General features: G+C 37.4%; 1 protein-coding gene across 2 annotated transcripts in view; it reads left to right on the forward strand.

The window, feature by feature from the left end:
- Positions 1-16,411, forward strand: part of LOC121367830 (protein ABHD15-like) — a 121,898-nt gene that overhangs the window by 75,014 nt on the left and 30,473 nt on the right. Inside the window, exon 1 of one of the 2 annotated variants that reach the window (XM_041492219.1) lies at positions 10,473-10,814. The exons of the other annotated variant lie outside the window; for it this stretch is intronic. The gene's annotated coding sequence lies outside the window, so the exon portion shown is untranslated. Of the gene's footprint in view, positions 1-10,472; positions 10,815-16,411 lie in introns of those variants that run through there. 2 annotated transcript variants of the gene reach the window in all.

Here is a 16,411-nt window from a genome sequence, read left to right on the forward strand (position 1 = left end):
TAGCCCAATGGGCCCACCGACGGGAATGTATCCTAGATCGATCACGCATCAGGCGAGCGCTGTACCACTGAGTTACGTCACGCCTCGTCAAAATACTAGTTCAGTGACTGACCAACAGGCAAAACATTTAGCGAGAAGGCACAATATGAACTACGATTATAGTGTCGCAGTACATTCCCAACCCGGATGTTTTTTCACTTCCACATTTTAACATACTGTGATGTTTACTTTCATTTTTTAAACACGTGTGTTGCTTTCATCGCCATCACTTTTGAAAAAAAAAAAATGATACAAAACTTAGTTTTCTTTATTATCATTTACTATATTGTCTGTGCTTATATATCGTTTCTTGGTATAAAGTTTTTAGTGTTACACTGTTACTACTATTCCCATGCAGCGGGCGTAACGAGGTTACGGGTCTGATTGAACGAGACAACAGGGATTCTACTCTATAGAGAGATAAAACAAGAAATAAAGAAAAAAAAGGGAGCAATTTTCGTATTTTTTAAAGACCTTATTATATACTGATGTCATTTTCGTCCGCCATGCATCACAGTTATGGTATTTGATGTGTTTATTTACAAATCCTTTGAAATGTCTGATTAAATTCTCAACTAGTTTTTATTCTTGAGTGTGCTATCCTGTTGAATCTTACATCAATGTTAACTCTTTGTGTCATATCCAGCAGTCATCAAGGAAATGTTTACAAGCGGACTTCTTAAGTCAGGTGGCTACTTAAAATCACCAACATTACTCAGAACGCATTGCTTCAATTATAATTGTTGGCAAATCCAACGTGTTTGTTGTTGGCAAATCCAACGTGTTTGTTGTTGGCAAATCCAACGTGTTTGTTGTTGCTCTGGTATTTGTGGTAGCTCCAAGTGCATTTCATGCGAAACGAACGTACCTTCAAAACTAGATCAGTGACTCCAATACATGCCATTAAAACAACTATCCCGAGTTTGAAACCATGGTAACGTATTTCTAAACAATAAATACTTTTCATCAACTACGTTTGCGTCTTGAATATAGTCTATATTGTTAAGAAAATCGGTTTTCTGGTCGTCCTAATGTTTGTAGTAACTCAGATTTTATTTTATTTTCGTTATAAAATTTATCTTTTTATACGTACGAAATTATTTGGAGATTGAACACTGTTTGGGCTACTATAAACATTAGCATAACAAAAACAAAAAAACAAACAACAAAAACAACAACAACAACCCCCCCAAAAAGAAACATACCCCAATTCATTCATCCTTTTATTCATTCATTCATTTATTCATTCATTCATTCATTCTGTAAGTGCGGTTTTCCATGTGTGTGGTTTTGACATTGCGCTAGCACGGCACAGGAACCGTATGTGCGCCCCAAACGCTACTATTGATAATTTCGGAATTCAATTTTTGATGCGTCCGTTTTCCGCGCCTACACTGCGCCAAAAAAACAGGCATATGGAAAACGACTTTTATACTGTTGATAGATTATTTGGCAAAATATTGCGCATTTTGTATTATATATACAATTTGTATTTAATTCCACGAACGTCACTTATTGGTTAATGTGTTCGTCAGAAGTGTGAAATGCGTTTTTCCATATTTGCGTTTTCACAAGTGGATTACTATACACAATTTAACGTTTTGAAAGTGTACTTTAAGCCCAAAGTGAATGCTTCACGTTATGACGTTACCTCGATCACCTTTTTTTCCAGCACGCTGAATGCCCACGCGCGAAATCGCGTATATGGAAAATGAACTATGTAAATGCACTGTATCAATAAACTCGCATGCTGAAACGCGCGCAAAATCGTGTTAATGGAAAGCGGGCCTTACGCAGATTGGTATTTTATCCTGTTTGTGTAAGAAACTACATAAAAAAGGCATATATATATATATTAGACACTTATAGCAGTTGTTAAAGCGCTCGCTTGAAACGCTTGGATCGTAGGATCGAACCTTACCTTGGTGGAAGTATTCTCTCATTGGGTTTATTTCCTGCCCCAACCAGTGCCCACAGACTGGTATATCAAAGGTCGTGGTATTTGCTGTCCTGTATGTGTACAGTGAATATAAAGGATTCCTTGTTGTTAATGGGGAAAAACCCCCATAAATGTAGCAGGTTTTCTCTAAGATTATATATCGTACCAACTGTTTGACATACAATAGTCGATGATTAACAAATCAATATGCTATAGTGGTGTCGTTAAACAAAACAAACTTTAACTTTAATCAAACCATAAATATGAAAAGTAGCAACTACTTGTATATCTTATGTACTCACTCACACCCTATCCAAAATCAAATCTCAAACACCCCATCCTCCCAAAATGAGAACAGAAAAAAAAAGACAGAATCAAAACCCCATCAACATATTCTACATATCACCATCATGTATAAAATCAAATTATAATTTAAATCCACAATGCACAGAAAACAAATCGATAGATCTACATGTCATAACATACTAGTAATTAAATCGTCTCCCACTCTTAATACGCGTGTCGATATTTCTGAAGTAAACGTAAACAAATTGTATGCTATTTCAGTGTTTTGGGGACGTTTCATTGGATCCCGATTGGAGCACAACAGAGAACGTAATGTCAACCATAACCACACATTTCCTCTGCTTGCCATCATGACTGATTAAAATATGTTGGCATGTTCGCCAATGTAATTATATTTCTTAATGATACGACGTGGCAGAAGCTGTGCCGTTAGTGTTAATTACAACAGATACCAGTATCGTTAAAGTCACCCGCACGGTCCTGGCTTCTTGTTTTCGTCGTTTTCACTCCTGTATGTTATTCTATTGCTGGAAATGCGTGGTAATTGGGGTTAATTTGCGGCCACTTTGAATATGCTACTTTGAGAAAAAATATCTCTCTCTCTCTCTCTCTCTCTCTCTCTCTCTCTCTCTCTCTCTCTCTCTCTCTCTCTCTCTCTCTCTCTCTCTCTCTCTCTCTCTCTCATGCATGGTATTTACTGTAATTTGCGGTCATCTCTAATTTTGCTACTTTGTGATAAAATAAATCTCCCTCTGTCTATCTATCTCTGTCTCTCTCTTTCTCTGTCTGTCTGTCTCTCTCTCTCTATATATATATTGTATGTATGTATATATGTATGTATGTATGTATGTATGTATGTATGTATGTATGTATGCATGTATGTATTGATGTATGAATATCTATATATTGTATGTATGTCGAGGTTGACTGTTACATACATAGATATTAACGCACTGGCGCAGGGGATAATTAAATCCTTTCTGGCCTCACAAATTGTCCCATACCGTTGCTAGGACTCGAATCTGTGGCACCGAATCGCGCGCAAATTGCAAGAGTAACCTCGATGCGCTCTGATCTATTGAGGCATCCATGTATGTATGTATGTATGTATGTATGTATGTATGTGTAAGTGTGTATGTGTGTCTGTATGTGTGTGTGTGTGTGTGTGTGTGTGTGTGTGTGTATAAATTATTCACATTTTTTGTTGTCGTTAAGTATATTATATTGTACACTAAATAGTCATAGATTAAAATGTGCTGATACGTCAATAACCAACACTCATTTCCATGGTGATATCAGATAGGTGCCCTTATTAAAGAGTTGCATCCCTCCATGGAAAGGTTTGCATCTGTCACTGTAATTATAACAGCTGCCGTTTACAAACAGGCGGGTTCTGTGTGAAAAACCCGTTATAACACACTACTGCATGCTAATTTAATGCTCAAATGCTCCGCTTTTTGTTCGGCGTTGTCAGGGAAATGGTATGACGTACCACCTAATGCAATATAATTATCGGAAGCTATGCAGAGAAATCCTGCTGTTCCACTTAATTACGACAGATGATAAAACTGTTAAATTGAACTTGAAACACACGTCAAGATTTTCGTCTCTGTAGATTGCGTCAACATTTATCAGTGTTGTGCAAGCTTTCAAAACAAGAAGACTATTTAAAAAAATACAAGATATATATCCTTTTTTGAGATAACCCAATCTTCTACGGTTCATTTTTGAAAGTAATTAATTGTTGCAACAATCCAAAAAGTATATGAAGACTCAGAAGACGTTATCGCGTCCTTCGTAAACGATATAAATCGTCTAGTAACTAGGACTGTTCCTCAAATGATTACCTGTGAACGAAGTGGGTGCTGACGTGGTAACCTTATTTTAACACCCATCACTCAAAACAATTAAAGTAGATAATTTACAGCGGCCATCAGAATATATATATTTTTAATTGTAAAATGAATCATGCTTAATAAAAAGAAAAAGAAATCCAAGAGAACCTGAAGGAATAAAACATCTCACCCCCACACACCCTACATGCAATCATATCTGGAATTAGCCCTGAGCTTATCATTTCTGCCTCGTTAGGAGATGGGGTCAAAGGTCAAGTTTTCAGATGTACTGTTCCGTGAATTTAAAGCTGAAAATAATTTGACAATAATGATTTACAACTTGCCGTTTCCAAATATTACAATTAATCAGACAAGTCCCTAAGAAAAATAGAAAATATTACAAATAAATAAGAAAGCTCGATTTCTAGCAAGGAGACATTAAAGGTCTGCAATAGACCTCTAAAATCGTCTTTGATTTAGAAGTCTGGAGAAATCTGAAATCCAATAAAACGTCTTTAAAAATGTTGATACTCAAGTCTACAAGACAATTTAAAATATTTACTGTGCTTTATAGCTGTTTGTAATACACTTTTAGACATTTGTGTAATCTATGATAATGGTGTTTCGAAGTTACTAATTTAAAGACATTTAATGGAGGTGTTATATACAGTCAAACCTGTCTTAAGCGGTCAGTCAAGGGAGTAGATAAAAGTGGCCGCTTAAGACAGGTAGCCGCTGATTACAGGTTGCCACATATAGTCTTTAAAACATGTGTTTTACCGTCTGTATTGCTAATTGACGGATGTGTGCTTCACAGTTGACTATAAACAACTTTTGACATTGGAATGTATTAAATTAACCGTTCTCAACAACTTTGTTTTCTTTTTCCATTTAATTATTTTATTCCTACTTCATGCGGTGTATTGAATTTACATATGTCAAGCATAGCCTGCCCAGAGGCAATTAGATGTATTCCAAGTCATACTTTCTTAATTGATACACAGTTGAGATGTCGGAACTGAAAGGGGACTAGTATTCCTGAAAGTGTGAAGATCGGTTATTTGCTGCACCTTATCACTGTTGTTAAAATATCCCTTTTATATAACAGTAAACGTTTAATGTTGCCTCATAATACAGTTATTTTAGCGATTTGGGATCCGATTTAGGTGGCCACTAGCCGCGTTAGACAGTTGACCGCTTATTACAGGTGCATTTACATTATAAATCGTTTGGGAGGGAAAAGAGTGGCCGCTTAAGGCAGGTGACCGCTGATTACAGGTGGCTACTAGGACAGGTTTGACTAGGTATATATATATATATATATATATATATATATATATATATATATATATATATATATATATATATATATATATATATATATATATATATATATATGGAACCCTTAGATTTGGAAAGGTCTGTGAAATAATTGGAGGTCTTCGATAGATCTGGACAAGCTTGTGATATATTTGAACTTAGAACCTATTGACTATTTGGTGAGCTTTTTGGTATATTTGAAATAAGGATGTACAATACTAACTGTAAACTTGTATATAATAATAGAAATCATATCAAAATTAAAATTCTAAATTCTTTAAATGTATAATACACATACTATTATCCTGTTCAATTATTTAGACCAACGTTTTTTGCAAATGTTACGTTTATTTCCTAATCGATATTTGTTTTCTTTGCATTTACATGAAAACAAACCCAAACCCCGACAGGTTTTATATACAAATCATCATATAAAATGCACGAAGTTGACTTAATTCCACTTTTTAAAAATCTCTATGTCGTTTGAATGCACGTTATTTCGCCTATAAATAACTACGGTCATTTGCATATCAAAACATTGGGATCTGAGGCTACGTGAAGGCCATTATAGCTTGTTTCACTAAATCAAGGTTATTATTGTTTTGCAGTGTGTATCAGCATTGTCTAATCTTTCCGTTAAACATAGCTGTAAACAAACAGAACATGTAACCCTTTCTTGAAGGTGCATTATATTTAATAAATTTAGCTAATGTATTATGTATTTTTATTTTATTATATCAATTATATATTAGCATACCATACCTAACCTAACACAACTGAGGTGTAGCACAGTAATAAACACAAATCACCTCACACACAGTAGGAATGTGCTTTCCAAATTTATAAATAAATTTAATGCGGGGCCGGACCCAGAAGACCAAGGGGGGGGGGGGGGATAAAATGATAAAAGCCACCAACATCAAATAATAATAAAAATGTTATTTAATTTGCCTCTAAATTGGGAACTCATACGTATATATATATATATATATATATATATATATATATATATATATATATATATATAGTATTTAGGGTGGTGCTAGGGGCTGGGGTTTGGGGGTGGGGTGTTACATTTGTAATGCGAAAAACCAAAGGGCTATTGTTCGGACTCGTATGGGTTCAACCACTTTTTCATCCCGCAGACAGCCCTGAATGTTCAAAATACGATAGCATTGCTTGGTTAAATATGGGTAAATCGAAAAACACTTCAGTTGATGTAAAATTGTGTATTAAGAATGTTTTCGATTATTTTGAAGATGAATATCAGCGCGGTAGACCTAGGTATGCTTCTTATCGAATTGTCGATCGAGTTTCCGCTGCACTTAAAGTTTCGGTTTCAACAGTAAAAAGAACTGTGAAAAATCTAAGCTCTACGAATCCAAGCACAGAAATCACTGTTAAAAAACGCGACCGAAAACAGAAAGATGTTATTAGACGACGAGTATACAGATTTTATAGAGAGGGCGAATTACCTACATTACATAAGATTAACGTGGCTTTAAGGGAGGAATGTGGAATCAACATATCCATATCAACTTTACGAAGAACACTCCATGACCTCGATTTTAAATACCAACATATGTCTACAACCGGAAAAGTGATTTTTGAGGACGCCAATATATCAGACAGGAGACTGTCCTATCTCCATGAAATATCCAGTTTACGAGAACAGGGGTATTTAATAGTGTATCAAGATGAGACCTGGGTGAATGTCAACCACACAACATCCCACCACTGGACAGATATCCACCCGGGCACAAGTACCGCCAATCACCTGCCGAAATCAGACGCTGCTGATCGAGTTCCTAAACTCTGTTCGGTGACTGGGAAGGGAAAAAAGACTTATTATTTGTCATGCTGGCTGTGATAAATATGGATTGATAGATGGCTGTGAATTGATCTTTGAGGCTAAAAAAACAGACGGAGACTATCATGGTGAGATGAATCATGACAATTTCATCAAATGATTTGAAGAACAACTTATGCCTTCTCTACCAGAACCTTCTGTTATCGTCATGGATAACGCAAGCTACCACAACAAATTAACTGAGATTACACGATGTCCTGCACTAAACGCTAAAAAGGAAGAAATTCAGTTGTGGCTACGAAACAAAAATATACCTTTTGAGAGTAACATGACAAAGCCAGTTCTTTATGAACTTGTGAAAAGTAACAAATGTGCAAAGCAATTTGTTACTGATGATATTGCTGAACGCCATGGGCACTTGTGTCTAAGACTGCCGCCAAGACACTGAACTCAATCCGATAGAACTGATCTGGAGTCAAGTCAAAGGGCACATAGCTCGTCATAATGATGGTAAAATGACCACGGTGCGGAGAGAACTTGCACATGCATTGAACTCTGTCACACCTACACACTTCTCTGACGCAGTTAAACATGTAATAAAGATCGAAGAAGATTTTAGAAAACAAAATAGTTTTATAAGAAATAAAATACCCCCTGTGATAATCCCCCTTAACGAAGATAGTGATGAAGAAATGAGTTCGTCGACTGATTAAGTTATTTCTCCATACCCATCAGGAGTATTACTTTAATGTATGCATGAACTCTTTAACACCAAAAACAATTTATTTCCATATCATTCACTATCAAACAACCTAACAACCTATAAACTAATCGACTAGAAATGCATATAGACTACACATACATACGAGAGAAATGTTTATTTAACGACACACTAAACGCATTTGATATACGTTTATGTGGCGTCAGACAAAACGGTTAAGGAGCATTATGACAGTGAGAAAGAAACTCGCTACCGCCACATGGGCCACTGTTTCCGATAAGCAAGTTTGATAAGCAATAAGGGACGTTTTATATGCACCATCCCATAGACAGGATAGCACATACCACAGCCTTTATACATCAGTTGTGGTACACAGGCTGGAACTAGACACAACCCAATGGGTCCACCATGTGGGATCGATCAGTCGACCTACCATGAGCGAACGCTTTACCTCTGAGCTACGTCCCGCTCCATATACAAAAGAAGCCTTAAGTGGGGTTGGGGTTGTGCAGAGGGTCACACCTCCACCAATCGCATGCATACCATATTCTTCTCTCTCTCTCTCTCTCCCTATAACCATATAACCATAGATTAAAATATGTTGAGTGCGTCGTTACATAAATGACGTCTCTCTCTCTCTCTCTCTCTCTCTCTCTCTCTCTCTCTCTCTCTCTCTCTCTCTCTCTCTCTCTCCTTCAGCGCGCGCGCTTGTGTATTCCACAATATAATTATAATATTTGATACATATTTTTTTTTCAAACTGAGGTTTTGTCACTTGAACTCCCCACCTGAATTCGCGCCTGCTTCATGTTTACAGATATTTTCTTAAATATAGGTCATACTACGATTTGTGCGGATAGGACGATAGAACCGAACATTAGTTTGAAACGCACTATAGAATGATGCTTTTGATATGCAAATGACCTTAGTTATTTATAGGCGAAATAACGTGCATTCAAACGACACAGAGATTTTTAAAAAGTGGAATTAAGTCAACTTCGTGCATTTTATATGATGATTTGTATATAAAACCTGTCGGGGTTTGGGTTTGTTTTCATGTAAATGCAAAGAAAACAAATATCGAATAGGAAATAAACGTAACATTTGCAAAAAACTTTGGGTCTAAATAATTGAACAGGATAATAATACACAGAGACGCATGTAGGCAAACACAGACATGAAGTTAGTACACCACAGCTACATACACGTATACGTATGTGCGTCCTGTGTGTGTGCGTGCATATGTGTGCGTATTTATTACGTGTATGTGCGTGCGTGCAAAAGGGACTAATGTAAATTGTACCGGCCTCGGTGGCGTCGTGGCTTAGCTATCGGGCATAAGGCTGGTAGGTACAGGGTTCGCATCCCGGTACCGGTACCGGTTTTAACGATACAGTGGGTAGGTGTAAGACCACTACACCCTTTTCTCTCTCACTAACCAATAACAACTAACAACTAATCCTCTGTCTTCGACAGCTAGCCCAGATAGCTGAGGTGTGTGCCCATGACTGCGAGCTTGAACATCAATTGGATATAAGGACGAAAATAAGTTGAAATGAATGAATAAAAGTAAATTGTTTTAATGACAAATAATAACTACGTGTGGTTTGAAAAGTAAAAAATAGTTTTGAAATAATGCCATTCATATAACTGCAATTGTAAATGTTAAACTTTAAAAATATCACCTTACTAAAAATGTAACAGCACAGGTTATTCCCGTGCATCAAAACCAGATTACAAAAACAAATTATTTTCTAATAGAAAACTTATTTGATTGGAAAATCTAGAGATGACCAGCAGGGGTGGATGCAAAGAAACCTCATGTATAATTTTCAGTTAACTCTATGTTTAGTCTAGGATTTTTGGAAAAACAGCTAATTATGCTCCATGGTCACATAGCAATTTATATATTCTCCAGTTACTAGCAATTATGCAGCTATTGTGTGTGGAATCAATTAATTTGTAATATTTTATCAGAAATAATTGTAAAGATAGAGAAATGTGGCATTTGCAATTAAGAAAATGGACCTTTAATGATGGAAAATGACGGGACTACGCGTGTCTTTTAAATAATATAAATACGAATGCAGGACTAAATGCCATTCACTTCGAAAAATTATCTTTATCCAACACATGGCAAGTAGATACAAAACAAGCAATCCAAAGACTATTATGTTACTGATTTATCAGAAAATCAATGCCAAACAACAAACCGATATTACCGCTGGTATTTTACTAATGACACCTGCATTGAAATTAAATAAAAGAAGAAAATTAAATTGGATTCGTGAGTGACACACGATCATGATCAGCTGTTGTGTTTTTCTTGGAGTTTTGTTGTTGTTGTTGTATGGCGTAACGAATTTGTTTTCGATGTACAACAAAGCTAACGACATCTCGCTCGTCACAACACTGTATGGTGGTATAATGTGAACGAATACGCTGCAGTCGTCATTTCATTGGAATGCCAACGAGAGCATTAATTTCTATTGATCATTTACATCGGCGGTGTTATTGGTGATGCCGAGGAGTCGTGGCATCCAATGGGAGTTCTTTCTAATGGATTGGAAGTGGTCGGGCGGATGCTCCAACGTTTAACTTCCACTTTGGAATATGTCTCTCGGTTTTCTGGCGTTGCTACTTTTTGTTTCGTGCATGAAAAAAAATCCTTTGTAGTCATGCGCTGAACATGCATGTTTCGCAAAAAGTATCAGAGGTATATTGAAGTGACCGCTGGAGAGCGCTTGTGGAGTAGAGTTGAGTTATAGCCCGGCTTGGCACTTTTGTGTTATTAGTTGGAAACATCAGTTGATAGAGGGAAGGAGATTAACGCGGTTATCTCAGGTAAGAAGTTCTTATTGTCGAGTGATACCGTGATTGTTTAATCTCAAGTGTCAGGCGGAACTTAGACCGGCCTCGGTGGCGTCGTGGTTAAGCCATCGGACATACGGCTGGTACAGGGTTCGCAGCCCGGTACCGGTTCCCACCCAGGGCGAGTTTTAAAGGGACATTCCTGAATTTTTAAGATGTTATCGACTAACAGAGACTTTTTAACGATTGTAATTACATATCAAATATATTTTCCTGCATACAATATTAGTGGCTGTATAGTAAATGTGTTTCTGATCGTTTTAATAGTTGTACTAGGTTAAATTTCATTTTATTTCTTAAAATATATTTATTTATACGAAATTATTTTGAAGACAAAATCCAATTTGGGCTTCTTAAAAATATTAAGAAGACCAGAAAAATATTGGATATACAGACACTGATATTCTAAACAAGAAAATATATTTAATATGTAAGTTTAAACGTAGAAATATTTTATTAGTCATCTAACAATGCAGCAAACTCAGGAATGTCCCTTTAACGACTCAATTGGTAAGTGTAAGGCCACTACACCATCTTCTGTCTCACTAACCACTAACAATTAACAACTAACCCACTATCCTGGACAGACAGCCGAGATAGCCGAGGTGTGTGCCCAGGACAGCGTGCTTGAACATCAATTGGATATAAGCACGAAAATAAGTTGAAAAACAAATCAAGTGTCAGGCGGAACTTGATGTAAGTTGTTTATCTGCACTGTTCAGTTAATTGTTAGTAAGCCGTGATATTGAAGTGGTTAGTTATAACAATACTTTTGGTGGTGGAAACAGCTCATGAATTAAAATTCTAGATAGGTGTGTCCGTGTGTCCGTCTGTGATATGATGTGATATAATGTAATTGTGTGTCTTTGTGCGTTTGTATATATGTGTATGTGGATTGTGTGCGAATATGCATGTGTATGTGTGTCTGTATGTCTATGTGTATATGTGCATGTATGTATGTATGTATGTATGTATGTATGCGTATTGTTTATCTATATGTGTGTCTGTGTGTGTGCGCCTGTCTCCCCCCCCCCCTCTCTCTCTCTCTCTCTCTCTCTCTCTCTCTCTCTCTCTCTCTCTCTCTCTGTGTGTGTGTTTGTGTGCGTGCGAATGTATTACAAATTGGATGTCCTTTTAAGAATAATTTTGAATGTTTATTATAAAAATGTATCCCAGCAGTAGCAGTATGTGCTATGACGTCTGTTTAAATGCACATCTAAATATTCACAGCAACTAATATCGAAAGGAGTACTAAATTTTATGAGGCCGTAACGTGTCTCCGCTCTCATTTTGCTAGACCAAGTATTTTAGTTATTATTGATACCTAATATCCGTAGATTAAAAACGTGCTGGAATGGCATTGCAATAATGAATTCGTAAAATATATGTTCAGTGAGTTGCAGCAACACTCTATGTATTCAGGTCTTATGCAAAATATTTTCTACTGCTACTTGTCTAAAGTTAGTACATGTCATGTGTTTTGTAGTAAATTTAGATAAGTCGCAGCATCGACTCCCATCAGTGGACATTTTCAAATTTCTCTTTCCTGTCAGTTTCCCATGATAGTTGTGTCAAAGGTTATGGCGTCCGCTGTTGCCCTCTTTTGTGAAAAAAAACCCTTTATATAAAAGACCCCTTGTTGCTCTTTTGTAATAGTATCCGATGTGGCGGCAACGGGTTTCTTTCACTCAAGACCAATCGTCGCAATAACTATTTTAGATACCAAATAACAGTAAGTTTGTTTAAAACGTGTTAAGATGTCGTGTCTTCCTGTATTGCGATTTCTCAAATACGCTCTGAGACGGACAGACACGGCGAAGAACTTTATTGCTGGCTAGTTCAGTACGGTATGTAAATAAGCTGGCATGGTTGCGTGTGAATGCAAATCCGGAAAGCGATGAATAGATTTTATTTCCATCAATACAGCCACGCGACTCACGTCTGTCACTGGAACAGTGATGGATTTAACTATTGAATTCTCTAGTATTCTTAATACGCCTTTTTCTTGTCACTTTTTTCTGTTCAGGTCTAGAAATCTGATTAATTTTGCAAGTTAGATGTTAAGTAGAACATTGTGAATTAACTCTCTGAGAAAAGAATTCTAAACTTTTGAAATTCTCTTGTATAGAATAAAGGAAAGAAAGTTATGTTGTTTCACGACGCCCCAGCACATTTTAAACTGTGGTTATTTAGTATCTAACAAATGGAGTGGCAGGACATAGCCCAGTGTTAAAGCGTCCGCTTGATGCGCGGTCGGTCTAGGATCGACTCCCGTCGGTGGGCCCATTACATTTCGTTCTAGCCAGTGCACCACCGCTGGTTTATCAAAGGCCGTGGTATGTGCTATCCTGTCTGTGGGTGTAGCGGGTTTCACCAAATGTTTGACATCCAATAGCCGATGATAAATAAATCAATGTGCTCTAGTGGTGTCGTTAAACTAATAAATGGCTGTCATCTAGAATATCTCCTACAGACTGTGAAATCACTTTTGTTTGTCGAGGGCTAATTTCCGTATAATTCATGGACTAGTTTAATCAACGAATTCAAGAACACAACGACACTGGAGTATATGTATACATACAATACGAATTTATGATACTACAGCTACATTTTCAATTCACGAATTTTAGAACCCAACAAAATGTCTTTATGTATTAAGCTTTTGAAAATAAAGGATTTCACAGTAATATAATATTCGTCTTCAGTGGCGGGATGTGGGTCAGTGGTGGGTCTGAGGATAGCAGAATCGATCGTTTTTAGTGGACTCGGCTTTTTTTCTGTCCCACCCATTGACTGACTACTTCAAAGATTGTGGTTGCGTACTGTCCTGTCTATTGGAAACTGCATGTAAAAGATCTCTGCTGCTTTATCGGCAGGAGTAGCCCATGTGGTCTCAATGTCTTTTACTTTTTGTCTCTATCGACCAAATTTCGAAATAACCATAATTATGTTACACACGGAATAGCCATAGTTTAAAATGTGCTGAGGTGCCGTTAAACAAACGTTATATTCCTTGCCTATAAATATTCACTGACACCCCATTCTACAAACAAACAAAAAATCGTTTAAAAATAAATATTAAAAAAAAAAGAACTAACAGTTCTAAATATTTTAGTTTTAGATAATAATGGAGAAATATACATTTATAAATATATATTTAAGTTAAAAATTACCCCCTCCACCAGGACACAAATCGCACGATGTACCATGAGTAATTATATTTACACAACTCATCCGATCGTTCGAAGGAAGCCGGCTGACACGAACGTTTTATTAAATCTTTCGTACTTATATCCACTTAATGTTCAAACCCGCAGTCCTGGTCACACATTTCATTTTAACTTATTTTCGTGCTTATATCCAACTAAGCTTCAAGCACGCTGTCCTGGGCACACACATCAGCTATCTGGGCTGTCTGTCCAGGACAGTGGGTTAGTGGTTAGTTGGTTAATGGTTAGTGAGAGAAAAGAGGGTGTAGTGGCCTTACACCTACCCAATGAACCCTTAAGAACTCGCTCTGGGTGGGAGCCGGTACCGGGATGCGAACCCTGTACCTACCAGACTGTAGTCCGATGGTTTAACCACTGCGCCATCGAGGCCCTGGTCACACAGCTTAGCAATCTAGGCTCAGTCAAGGACGGTGTGTTAGTGATTAACCGTTAATTAGTTGTTAGTAAGAGGGAAGTCGGTGCAGTGGCTTTACACCTCTCCACTGAGTCGGAACTGGGATTTGAACCTAACAACTACTACCATCAATTGATATTCAAGCCGATAAATAATATCCTCGCGTTTCGACGGACTTGTATGAAGCACAATCGTGTCGAGATTGCTATACTAGTTTAAACATCAAATAGTCGTAGTTTAAAATGTGCTGAGGGGTCGTTATATGCAAATACTACATTCTTTTGCAATGGACCGGTATATTTCTCATACTTAAACGACCGGTATTTTGCCTAAAGAGTCTGTGTCGTTGAAGGTTTTGAGGGCTAATTAATATATTTAAAAAAAAAAAAAAAAAAAAATTATATTTAGGACTGCCCGATCTAAATTTGCGTTACAAATTGTTAGTTTTTGGCTGTATATTAAATATTGTTTGGGAAAATAACGCACAAAATTATTTATTGTAAAGTCCTTTTTCCCTGTTTGTTTAAATATCAAAATTGCCCCAGTAATTGTTCTGTCCCAGGTTGGACTACTGGCATCCGGTGGCCGAACCTGGGATAGACATGCTCGAAACCTTCGTGGTATAGGAGCATGTAAATACTTTATTGATTGATTGATCGTTGAAGGGGTGAAATATTCTTAAAAATAAACAAGAGCGCGTCTTCATAACAGATATTTCTCAGACGCACGTGCCTTTCTAAATATGAATCAAAAACGCATTTCGTGGTATTAGAGACACCAGGATGACCATAAATCCTTCCGATGTACGGACATGGATAATCTAAACAATAAACTCTAATTAATGTCTGATTTCATTTGATAAAAAACGGCTCTAATTGGTGAAACATACGCCATAGTGTTTAAAAACTAGGGTCTGTCACTTTAACAAGACTGGTACCCTCGCTATAAAGGGATAAGTATTTTCCCGTTAGACGAAAATGCGTAGCCTATATTCTTTATGCTGGTATTACCGTAAACGTTATCAAACGATAATAGTTTTCCTATGAAAACTCCTGATATATCCGCTGTACATTAACGACCGGCATTACTCTGTAAGTAACACAAGACCTTTACTTCTCTATAGATGAATGACCAGTATTTCCTATAAATGCATTAACAAGCAGTTTTTCCTGTGCGCGAACGACCGGTATTTGACCATGGACCAACAGCCGGCAATTTCAGATTCTATAATACTTTCGAGCTCAAATCCAATTAAGGTTCAAGCACGCCGTCCTAAGTTCACACATCTCTGCTTTCTGGGCTGTCTGTCCAGAACAGAAGTTTGTTTTATTTAACGACACCACTAGAGCACATTGATTTATTAATCATCGGCTATTGAATGTCAAACATATGGTAATTCTGACTCATAGTCATCAATCGCTCTAGCCAGTGCACCACGACTGGTATATGAAAGGTATATAAAAGATCCCTTGCTGCTAATCGAAAAGAGTAGCCCATGAAGTGGAGACAGCGGGTTTCCTCCCTCAGTATCTGTGTGGTCCTTAACCATAAGCCCGACGCCATATAACCGTAAATAAAATGTGTTGAGTGCGTCGTTAAATAAACCATTTCCTTCCTTCCTAGTCATCAGAGGAAACCCGCTACATTTTCCCCTATTCAGCAAGGGATCTTTTATATGCACTTTCCCACAGACAAGAAAGCACATACCACGGCCTTTGACCAGTTGTTGTGGTGCACTGGTTGGAACGAGAGAGAAAAAACACCCCAATCAGCTGAATGGATCCTGCGAGGCGAGCACCTCAGGCGAGCACTCAACCGACTAAGCTAAATCCCGCCTCCGTCCAGAACAGTGTCTTAGTGGTTAGTGAGAGAGAAGTCAGTGGAGTGACCATTAAGTGGTAAACTCGCTGTGGGTGGAGCCGCTACAGCGATGCGAATCCACTACC

This window comes from Gigantopelta aegis, chromosome 3 (assembly GCF_016097555.1).
Source record: "Gigantopelta aegis isolate Gae_Host chromosome 3, Gae_host_genome, whole genome shotgun sequence".
In the NCBI taxonomy this organism is placed as follows: domain Eukaryota; kingdom Metazoa; phylum Mollusca; class Gastropoda; order Neomphalida; family Peltospiridae; genus Gigantopelta; species Gigantopelta aegis.